Genomic DNA, 11430 nt, shown 5'->3' with positions numbered 1-11430 from the left:
AATGTGCCCTCACCCTCTTAGTTTCAGGTATTTTAGTCCTCTTATCTCCTTTCTCTCAAGGTCTTCTATCGTCAGAGGTACACCTCAAACACCAAACATGTGTTACATTACCCAGAGCACTGAGTTTAATGTACAGTAAAACACAGGAAAACAAACTGGGGGGAAAAACGCCTGGATGACAAAACTATCTGAACTGCAAACGCTAACATGTGGAATTCCCCTCTGTCAGTATGCGTTCAGTCAGAGTGGTTTTCATTAGATTTGAGGTCATAGCTCTCTCGTAAGTTTGAGCTCATTCAGTATGTTTTCCATAAAACTATGTCACTATGGCAATGTTTTTCTTTGCATTAGACAGTCACACATGCGGGACGTGAGACGTGTGCTGCCTTCAAATGAACTACAAAGTGACACTGGCTCTTGTGGATGTTGAGTAAGACTTGGTATGTGGGTGTAATCCATGTGGTTTAAGATGCTCTGAGCCAGAGAAAATTCCTGCTATAGCAAATGTGCCAGTTTTTTAACATCAAGGGAGCCAAGAATACCTAAAACAAGAATTCAACTTGTAGTATTTTACTATTGTAATGTTCCGCTTATACAAGACAGGCTGTCTGCTTATCAGCAAGCTGCTGGGAAAATGCAGTTCATGGCTGTGTTGCAATACGTGATATGAAAGTGTACATATTTTCACCTTTTGCATTGCTCAATCTTTACATCATCCTAACATAGAGGAATCTGAAATTGTGTCAGCATTTTCAGTTTCCTCTATGTTGCGGTTCAGAGTCATTTCTTGACACTAAAAGCATTTATATCTTTATTTATTTTAGTTAATTATAACTGACACAGAATGTGATGCTATTTTTGTCTGTTATACAAATGTGCAGGTTTGGGAGCCATGTAAACACTTTCAGTAAGTTAAAAAAAGAAATTCCCTGTATAAAGCAGAACTTTCTCAGACAGATTGATTTTACAATCCTGTTTTGAAATTCAGTCTCGTCAACTGCTTGAGAAACCAACGTATCTTTTTCCTCTACCTCACTGGCTCGGGTATGAAACATTCAAAGGAAACCAGCACTCTTATTGTTTCAACACAGCAAAACTGCATATCATTGCTGACTGAGTCAATGGTTCAGAGTGGAGACACGCTGAGAGGTAAGAGGCTCCATTACTCATGTATGAGCATAGGTGTTTATCAGCACCAGACAGGAAAACATTTAAATGTGAGGGTACATTTAACCAAACCCTGTGATTATACACTTAAGGCTAAAATATAACGCATTCCCATCCAGCTCAGGCAAGTTCTCCCCCCGTCATTACTGTGTGGCACACTCACGTCTGCCTCATTCCTTTTACAACCTGCATATCATTGCTTGTATTCTTTGATTACAATCAAGTGCAACAACTTGGCACATTCTGCTGCGAAACGTATTATGTCTACCCCTGTGTGTAGCTTTCACCAGACCTACAATCATGTTATGTTTTCATTTAACGGGAACACCACCCAAATTAAAATCTCTTTCAAAGCCAGAAACCAGAGAAGTACGTCTCAAGTAAGTCTCTTGTGGTGTCATCAAGTATAAAGTCTGATGCTGCTCCATAGACAATAAATGGGAGACATGAGATTTGTGGAGCCACAGAATGTTTTTCTTTTTTATACCCAGATGAGCTTTTTTCGATAGCTTGTTTGCAACCATGTGACTATTATGACGTGCAAAAGTCAGACAGAGGGCAGGAAGTGATGAATCCATATAATGCATGAATAGGATATAGAGGAAAGTGACTACATAAAAAGGTTGAATGAACCGGCAGGCAGCAGGTATTGTCAGGAAATTAAAACTCATGTTGGATGTGATCCATACAGAACAGAGGAAAGTGATTTTTCCCACAGCCTGACCGATTTGCCCACTGTGATTACAACTGCTGTTAGAAATTACCTCCATTCTAGCCTCATTCATGAACAAGACCCCAAGATACTAGAACTCCCTCGCTTGGGGCAGTAACTCTCCCCCAACCTGAAGGGAGCAATCCACCATTTCTCAGCAGAGAACCATGGCCTCAGACTTGGAGGTGCTGACCCTCATCCCGACTGCTTCACACTTGGCTGCAAACCACCACAGTGCATGCTGGAGGTCACGGTGTGATGAAGCCAACAGAACTACATCATATCATCAATATCATTAACAGAGACGAAGCACAGCCCTGGCGGAGACAACGTGTTTGACTTAGTGCAAAGTTTGCGGACACAGCTCTCACTTTGGCTATACAAGAACCAGATAGCTGGACCCTGGATCCCATGCCTTCTCCAAGTTCATAAAGCACATGTAGACTAGATGGGCAACCCCTCCAGCAGCCATGCAAGGGTTAAGAGCTGGTCCACTGTTCCATGACCAGGACAGAATCGGCATTGCTCTTCCTGAATCTGAGGTTAGACAGTCAGTTGGAGCCTCCTTTCCAGCACCCTGGAAAAAATGTCCCCAGGGAGGCTGAGCAGTGTCATACCCCTGTAATTGGAGCACAGTGTCCAGAGCCTTCAGCATCTCACCTCAGCGACCTGTGCCATGGATATGGACGAGAGTTCCCCCAAGTCTTCAGGCTCTGTCTCCTCCATGGGCGACGCTGCAAGCTACATTAGCTACCTTATTAGCTTATTAGCTACTATTGTCTCCCCACTAGCTCAACTTCTCACAGAGGTATAAAACGCCATTAAAGATTTGGATCATGACTGAAAACATGGAGAAGTTGTCACAGCACATTGTAACTGCATCTGAATTAGGTTATGATTAACACAACTTTAACATTTAACTTTGACATTAGCTGACTGCGCTCCTCCAGAATGAAGATGGAAGTTTTTGATCCACATCTGCTGCTGTTTCTCAGCGAGTATTTTATTTTTTTTACTTCCCCCCTTTATGTCCTACTATATTTTATTTTATTATTATTTATTTTAAAGTGGCCCTTTTTTCACAGCTGTAAATCTTATGCATTTGTGCAGTGTTGGCAGTCTTTGCCTCCAGTTACCAGTTTCCCTCCATCTGAATATCGCACTGATGAATGACATCATATGCAAAGACGCTATAGTAGCGTTCTCAGTCCTGAAGAAGAAAATATACCCATATACTAAGAACATTCTCCTGGCTGCTCTCATTGTCATCTATAGCATATTTCCCAATTTGTTGTCTATGGAGCAGCTCCAGACTTTATACTTGATGACATCACAGATTAGACTTTTAGCACTGTAGTTATTGGGTTTGGGAGAGAGTTGTTCGTGTTTAGTAATACTTTTGGACTGTCTTATACTATTGGAACAGCATGTATGAATTTAGAAAATGGGCGTAGACCTCGTTCTCCTTTAAGTTTTCAATTAACACAAGGCTACAGGACATTTCAGTGGGCATTTATTAGAGAAAACTAAATTGCCAAAATCGTTAAAATCTGCAACAAATACAAAAAGTCCCTGAGGTAATTGCTCGGAAACAACTTTGATAGTCTCACATATGATACCCAGATGCCTGTTTTAGTTGCACATGTGCAAAGCAGTATTCGGGATATGATCAGTTGGCTGAATTAAGAATTGAGATAAATGCTTTATTACAATCTAAAAATGCCATTGACCTCAAATAATAGCACAGCTATTTTCCCCCTCTGCATTTTCACCCGAACCCTTAGTTACAATATATAAAAAAAGATCAAAACTTCCATTGATTTCACCATCTGGTGCTCCCTGGTTAATAACTTCCGGTTTCCCTAATCCTGTTCCACTGTACCTCAAAATACCCTCTGACAGACAGAGAAAGCTCTGTGTCAAAGCTGTATGACTTATGCACTGCCAGGCTTGTTTGCTGTCAGACACAGCCCAGGCTGATTATTCATATCCCTTAGGTCTGCTGAGGGGGACCAGGCGTTGTGGTTGAAAGTAGGGACGAATGTAAGGAAGTGGTTTAGGTTATTGAGGTTCTGCTTTTTTTCACTGTGTGTGGTGTATTTCATGGAAAAAACCGTCACTCAGCCATAGGGGCAAAGCCGTTGGCACTGGTTTCGGCTTGAAAAACAAAATTCCTGACCTCTCCGCACCCGTGAGACACGGGTTTGATTTCCAGTCAGCACCGCAACGAGATCAACAAACCTTTGAGGTTTGAGGACGCAGCAGATTCCCACTATTTGTGTCTTTGTGACAGTGTTACTGGAGTCTAGAAGTTTCAACACAACAGTCGGTATAACTGCGTTGCACAAAAGGAGTTGTGGATTTAGAAATGTTGTGAGCTCAGTGTTTTGCACTCCTCAGCGACGAAAAATACTGGGTGTATTACTGTGACACTGGGAGCAGGAGTATGTCATTAGTACCACACTGTCCCACACACAGACACAAACAGACATGCATACATTTTAGCTGTGCCTTTCAGGTTGCTCCCCCACCCTCCCAGCTGCTGTAGTGAATAATAAACCCCCAAACTCTAACTGCGTATATCACCCTCTACTAAAACCAAATTCCCTTTAAACCTCCACTAGTTGTTTTACACACCCAAATTGGTATTTGTGCGGCACACACATAATTGCACGTTTGGTTGGTAAATCAAGAACTCTGGCAAGCCCTGGGCTCTGAAGGCTTCCCTCAAACTATAGCCTTGGGATAGCTATTAATATCCCCTACAGACACCAGCAAAATGCTCTGCCTTTAAGTCCTGCTATGAGACTATACAGCAGAAAATTCAAAAAACACATTTACGCACAGAAATAAAAAGCAAAGGATGTATTCCTCAAAACCAAATCAAACAAAGTAGTCATACTGTCTAGACTTCAGTTAAAACAGTAATGCCATTTAGTGTTGCAAATAGAGCTGAACAGTTCACTGCAGATTGAAAATGAGCAATGAGGAAAGTAAGTGGGTCAGCATATTTTTAAACTGTTTCCTGTAGTTTGAATGAATTGTTTTTAGTCCTGGTGTAAAATATCTCTCAGTGGGGACGAGTATTCAAATGCTGAATATTTATGTATCCCAAAAAAAGGGGGCAATGATAACAGACACATGAGTCCTCCCACACACTCAAATAAGGGTGTTGCTGAACTCATGCAGAGACTGAGAGCGTATACAGAGACACATGCAGTGTCTCTCACTCTTTCACTCTCTCTCTCCTTCCTTCCTCCCCCTCACATCTGGGATATTGGCAGGACATAGTTCCTGTGTGGTGTGTGTGTACATTAGTGGGGGACTCAGCTTTTTAGGGTTGGGTAGGCTTTAGCAGCCCACACCATGTGAATGTGATCAGTTCAAGATTTTTAGCCTCATTGTTTTTCATTGTGGGAAAAACTGTTGTAGTGTAGATCACCAAAGCCTCTGAGATGCTCCTTATTTAGAATCTGATTTACCTGTTTTTAAGTAAATTATTCGAAGGGATCACTCTCTGTTTTTTCTATTGTGCACTCAAGGAAATAACTATCAAACTATTAATGTTAAAGATTCACTATGCAGGATTTCCCAAGGAAACAATGTATAAACTCATACAGACATAATTCCTCCAAGTCATCACTTTTGACCCACAAGAAGTGTGTATATTCTTATTTTCTTCTTATTTTCTGTGTTTGGTTTTTTATGGCTGTGTCCCCCTCAGCTCTCAGGTGAGCTCGGGCAACTTGGTTTCAATCCAAAGTTGTCAAATATTGGCACTTGGGCAGTGATAAAAGCCGTCCTTTCACATCAGCATGACCTGCAGCCAGTTGCTGTTATTGTGTGGTGGCACCCAGCGGCGTCAGGGGGAAACATGACAGGACACCAACGCCAGTTAAGGGGGCGAAAAGTTCAAGTGGGGCAAGTGGGAGCGGTGGTGGATGGATCCAGCAACCATTGACTTTCATCTGGGAGGCCGGTATTCACTTCTTGTAAGATTGTTAATCCAAACCTTGTTTTTTTTTTCCAAAACCTAACCACGTGCTTTTGTTACCTAAACCCAACCACATGCGTATGTTGGCTAAATGTAACTATGTGCATTTGCTGTTGAAGGAAAATATGTCTAACCGTCACAATGCATATTTTTTGATAGAGACCATATGCAACCTGTACATTTCCCATAAAAATAGAGGTGTATTTTGAAAACAGACAATGCATGTTAGAGGCTGAAGTTGACACGGCCCCAAGAATGTCAACGACCAACGCACCCAGGGTACCTTGCATGTCATATGTCGATGTGGAAAGTCAATGACCAAACGTCGATATGTGGGCTTTAAAAAACAGGTTGCAACCAGGTGCCAAACCGTAAGCAGCAGGCATCTCACGGGCACAGCACCAAAAAACGCAAGTATAGTGAGGTGAATTGCCACAAGAGAGTGAATCTGGAGTTGGCTCTTACTTTCACTTTCATTGGCGACCTCTTTACAAACAGTACCTGACAATCCTGCATAGTATACCTTTAAAAATGGCTCTTATCCGTGGGTGGATTACTAAACGAGCCTACTAGCCACAGGCTGAGGGGCGCAGAGTGTCAGAGGGCCTCCCTGGCCTTCATTTGCAAAATGCCACTCAAAACAATACGCCTTGATACCAACCGGAAAGAGACTCAAAATAACCACAAGGAGATACAAAGAGACCACAAAGAGATAAGGAACTGCAAAGACTTGCAAAACAACTACTAAAATGGGCAAAACAACCAAAAAGAGACACTGAACAACCACAAGGAGACAAAAAATGACTACAATGCTGCATAAAATTACCCAAAATTGTGTTAAAGAGACACAAAGTTACCTCAGTAAGACACAACATTATATCAGTAAGACACAAATGACTAGAAAAAGAAGCACAGAACATCCACAAGGAGACACAAAATTACCTCAAACAGACACAACAAAACCACAAAGAGATGCAAAACTACCATTAAGTCTGTACGTCCTGCTCCTATGCAGGCCCCTTGCATATCTGTGCCCAGGGGCCCATTGTCTCACAATACGCCTATGCTTTTATCTGTTTTTGCAACTTAACTTTGTATTTTTGGAAGGCAGTTTTGATTTGGCATATATTTTTTTGTGAATGGATTTATACTCTTACTGGAAAAAAGTCTTTTAGTTTAACTTCCAACAATTTTTTTGCCAACACATTCACGTCAGTGCAGACAAGTTTGTTTCTGTTGGCCAACCGCTTATCAACATCTGTTAAATACCTGTTGATAAAGTTTGCTTATCAAGATGCTTTACAAGGAGTCAAACCAAGTCACATACACTTAACAAGAACTCATCTTGCACTCTGGTATTCTTGTCTCAGTGCCAGCGTGTTCGCACGTGAAATGTGTGGAAACACAGATTGTGGAAACTGTCCATTCATCATGTTTTACAATTTTCCACTTAAAACTTCTGAAACAAAAAAAAAAGAAGGAAAAGAAAAAAATTAGCTCAGGACCGTGTCATACAGATGTACGAATGTGTGGGTAGTGGATCAGAAAACCAACAGTAAAGAGGAACCATGTGGGAGGAAATATGACCATGAAGTCAATCTCAGATGAAACATTTCTTCCCCACTGAAAGGTAGGGCTGCACTCTGGGGACTCAGGGGGAAAATGATTTTCAGCCTCTCAAGCCAACACTCCCTCTTGTCCATGCTGCCATGTAAAGCCTGTTTAAACTGCATGAACTTACAGCAAGTTAGGATGTTTTTCAGTTCCCTCAAATCTTCTGGTTTGGCTTGTTATTTGTTCAAAATAAAGTTTTTAACTCTTGTAATTATTCAGCTAATCTATAGGTCCATGTTGTTGTAAGGGATATCAGTTTCAGGGCTCTAAGAACTAGACTGAGATATATCTGGAGTACAAAAGCAGCAGGAATGTGCCAGGCAGGTTTTCAAAGACGAAATTGCTCAGATTTACAGCTCAGATTTGCTGAAGGGTGGGTACATAAATTCCCTTTTGTCTTAAGGTTGCAATCAGGTCTGCGGTTGTTTGCCTGTCCCGTTCTGTCGTGATACCTACACTTATGCACCTTTAGGCACATTCTGCCTGTAAATGTCAGATGTTTCAGGAATGCATGCTTCAGTGTAATGATGAGTGACCAAAAATATCCCATCCAATCCCAAGAAGTTCCTCTTTTAACTTCATGCAGCGTGAGTTCATGCAGCAATTTTGTTTCAAGTTACTACAGAAAATGACTAAGCTGCAAAAGTGGGAGACCCTGTAGTATATTTACGGTTTGACTACTGCCAGTCATGTTTTTGCTCACTTTATTTCCAAGTATGATAGCACCTGCACTTCAAACATGTTTCCAAATTTCAAAAGAGATCAGATTAATAGTGCAAAATATGATGCTGACAAATAAATGACAAAATACTCACTCTCTATCAGTCTGGTTTTAGGCCTATGCACAGTACAACATCTGCAACCTCCCTGGATCTAAATGATACCAAATGCACTAGCCCTTGATAGCAAAATATCTTGTGCTGTTCTGTTTATAGACTTGTCTAGGGTTTTTCACACCATTAGTTACTTTTACAGAAGCATTCCTGTATTGGTTTTGATTCAGCTGCCTGTGGTTTGAAAACTACCTTTCTAATAGACTGAAAATGTGTAAAGATTGTTGATGTTCATTCCAATTATTTGAATATTACTAAAGGTGTCCCACAGGGCTCAATGTTAGGGCCAATACTGTTTTCAATTTACATAAATGATATTGCTTGTAAATTGCATCTCTATGTGTATGGCAGAGTTTTATATTGCTCTGCAACAACTGCACAATTGAATGTCTATGATCGTTGATTAATTTGCTCCAACTTCAATAACATAACCATAAGTTAGTACTTAACTCAGATAAAACCAAATGGATTCTGTTCACCAAAGCTACGCATTCTGAATCTTTCAATATTCATTCTGCAAATGGCACATCCACTGAGAGAGTCCCACAGTGTAAATACCTTGGTACCTGGCTGGAAGTCAGTCTTAATTTTAAGCACCACATTGAAATTCTGACTGCTAATTTGAGGACGATACTTGGCTTCTGTACAGAAGTAAGAACTATTTTTCAAACTATTTGTCAATAGAAAAATAATTCCAGAATCTGTATTTTTTGATTATGGGGATGTTAAATAAGGAAAAGCTACGGCCTCTCCACTGAAATCTCTGCCTGCTGTCTACGACTCAGCCCTGAGGTTCATAACAGGTGATTCTTACAGCACCAGTCACTGCCACCTTTACCGAAAGGTTGGCTGGCCACATTTGGCTGAGGCGAAAACAGCATTGATATTTGTTCATTTATAAAGCTTTGATGCAGATGCCTCCACCCTATATTTCATCCATTTAACTCTGATCCCACATAATCTTGCTACTCGCTCACAGAATAGGCTGTTGCTTCACATTTTCTTAATCAGAACTGAACTAGGAAGAATGTCATTCTCTTACAGTGCTCCTTATACATGGAATAATCTGCAAAAGATCTTAAACTTGGACACTCTGCCACCCTTAAGGCTGTTTAAATGCCTTATTTCTGATCTTGTTTTAATTGAGTGTAAATGCTTTTAATGATACATCTTCACCACAACATGTTAATCACTCTGTATTTCTACTTTTAGTGATCATTTATTGCTGTTGTTGTTACTTGTTTTGTATGAGTTTATCTGTTTTAATTGATATGCATGAAGGTTCTTTGTTTGCTTATTGGTTGTTTTTAATGTCTTTGTTTATGCTTGGCATCACTGAAAATGAGGGGCTCCCTAATTTTTTTTCCTGTTAAGAAAGGTTTGAATGAATGAATGCCCAGCCAGCAATGCCACGTGGGGCCCATATGGGGTCATCATGGGCGGCAAATGTGGGCCCCATCATGGGCTTGCACCCGGGATCCACATGGGGACCAACCGTGGATGCCCAGATGGGCTTTAAGTGGGATCTGTAAGGGTCTTATGTGGGTCCTAACTGGGCAATTCATGCAAGACCCATCTAGGCCCCACCTGCCCAAATGGGGTTAAAGTGGGATTGCACCCGGGATCCACATGGGGGCCAACTGTGGATGCCCAGATGGGTAATGTGTAAATAATTTAGTCATCTGACATTGCCCCTATTCCAATAATGTGCTTCAAACAGATGAACTCTGACTGCAGGTTTGATTTGTTTGCAGGTTTGACTCTACAGAGGCACCGCTGTTTATGTGTCCAGCTTCAAGTGGACAGAGGCACAGAGGGAGTAGCCTGCTATTTTATAAAACTGCACGGCAACCCTAAATTATCGACAGATGCTTCTGTGACTTTCTTATAGTGCCGCAGGATGAAGGCATGGGACATTAAAAATATGTAACCTACTTGCTCAGATGTCGATTCAACACAGTGCAATCACGCTTAACCTCAAGCAAACGTGAGGTCAACCCACACAGTGAAAAACACATTACGCAGCAGGATCACGACTGCACATGAGAAGTCACAGCTCCACTCTTTCTCAAGTACTCATCTCAACAACCCACAATTTATGCATTTAGTTGTTTGGTTACTCTGTGTTTTCACTTTTGGACTTTCCCAAAGGACAAAGGCTCTATCGCTTGGAGAAGGCATGTCTCTGCAGGAGTTTTGCGTCAGACCTCAGATTAGGGATAAAAACTGCTATTGAGACAGAAGCATGTATCACTCTGTATAACTAAATGTCTGTACATTATATACACATCCACAGTATGCATTTATGTAACCCACGCATATGTAACCCATCAATGAAGCCAGATCTGTGTTTTGATTTGGATTTACTTGAACTGCACTGCATATGGTGCCAAACTACAGACTACAGGCCTAGTGCAAGAGGTTTAATAGTCTTCAAAGGAGGAGGGTGCGAGCATCTTGAGGTCCCGCCTCGATGCGAGCGATGACGTCACATATTTAAGGAGTCAGGGATCAGAGCTCCACGGTTTCCACAGACTACTCAGACAGGTCCGGTGTAGCTTTTGCAGCGGACGCATCCTCGAAGGACTGGCCCTTTTTAGGAAGGTACTGTACTTCTGTTATCCTCTGAAAACTTTTCACTCAGGGAAAAAAAGACAATAAAAGCATCTGATGAGGCTGCAGTTATATTGCATGATCTGGCAAACATCTCAGTCTGGAATTTGAACCGCATCGTCTGAGAGCTGCTGCGCTTTGAAGTCTACAAAGGTCTTTGTGAGCAATTAACAATGCAAATACTGTCAACCTTTAATTAAGCCTAGATACGCAATATATATCCCATATTCTGTATCTACAGAGTGTGGGAACACTTTCTGTTGTTCAGTAGTGGTTATAGTGTGGTTTCTAGAGTTCCCGTTTCATATGTGCGCTGATGTAAATGATGTTTTTCAGCCTTAATATTAAGTTTCAAAGACACAGGCAGTTGGGAAACTTTCCTCTAAATGTTATTATTATTATGATCTGACTGTTGCCAGTCATGTCTGTGTGGACAGCATCTTCTATGAGGCTTTTTGCAGAATTGACATAAGTGAAGGGGGGGGGGGGGGGGGGGG

At 41.4% G+C, this 11430-nt stretch overlaps 1 protein-coding gene across 1 annotated transcript in view; it reads left to right on the top strand.

Moving 5' to 3' along the window:
* The first annotated feature begins 10818 nt into the window (after nucleotides 1–10818).
* LOC126391789 (chemerin-like receptor 1) overlaps nucleotides 10819–11430 on the top strand; it is a 4041-nt gene continuing 3429 nt past the window's right edge. Inside the window, exon 1 of the mRNA XM_050046727.1 lies at nucleotides 10819–10924. The gene's annotated coding sequence lies outside the window, so the exon portion shown is untranslated. The remainder of the gene's footprint in view (nucleotides 10925–11430) is intronic.

This window comes from Epinephelus moara, chromosome 6, assembly GCF_006386435.1.
Source record: "Epinephelus moara isolate mb chromosome 6, YSFRI_EMoa_1.0, whole genome shotgun sequence".
Lineage (NCBI taxonomy): Eukaryota > Metazoa > Chordata > Actinopteri > Perciformes > Serranidae > Epinephelus > Epinephelus moara.
The sequence above is the reverse complement of the archived record's forward strand: the minus strand, read 5'-3'. Positions and strand labels throughout refer to the sequence as shown.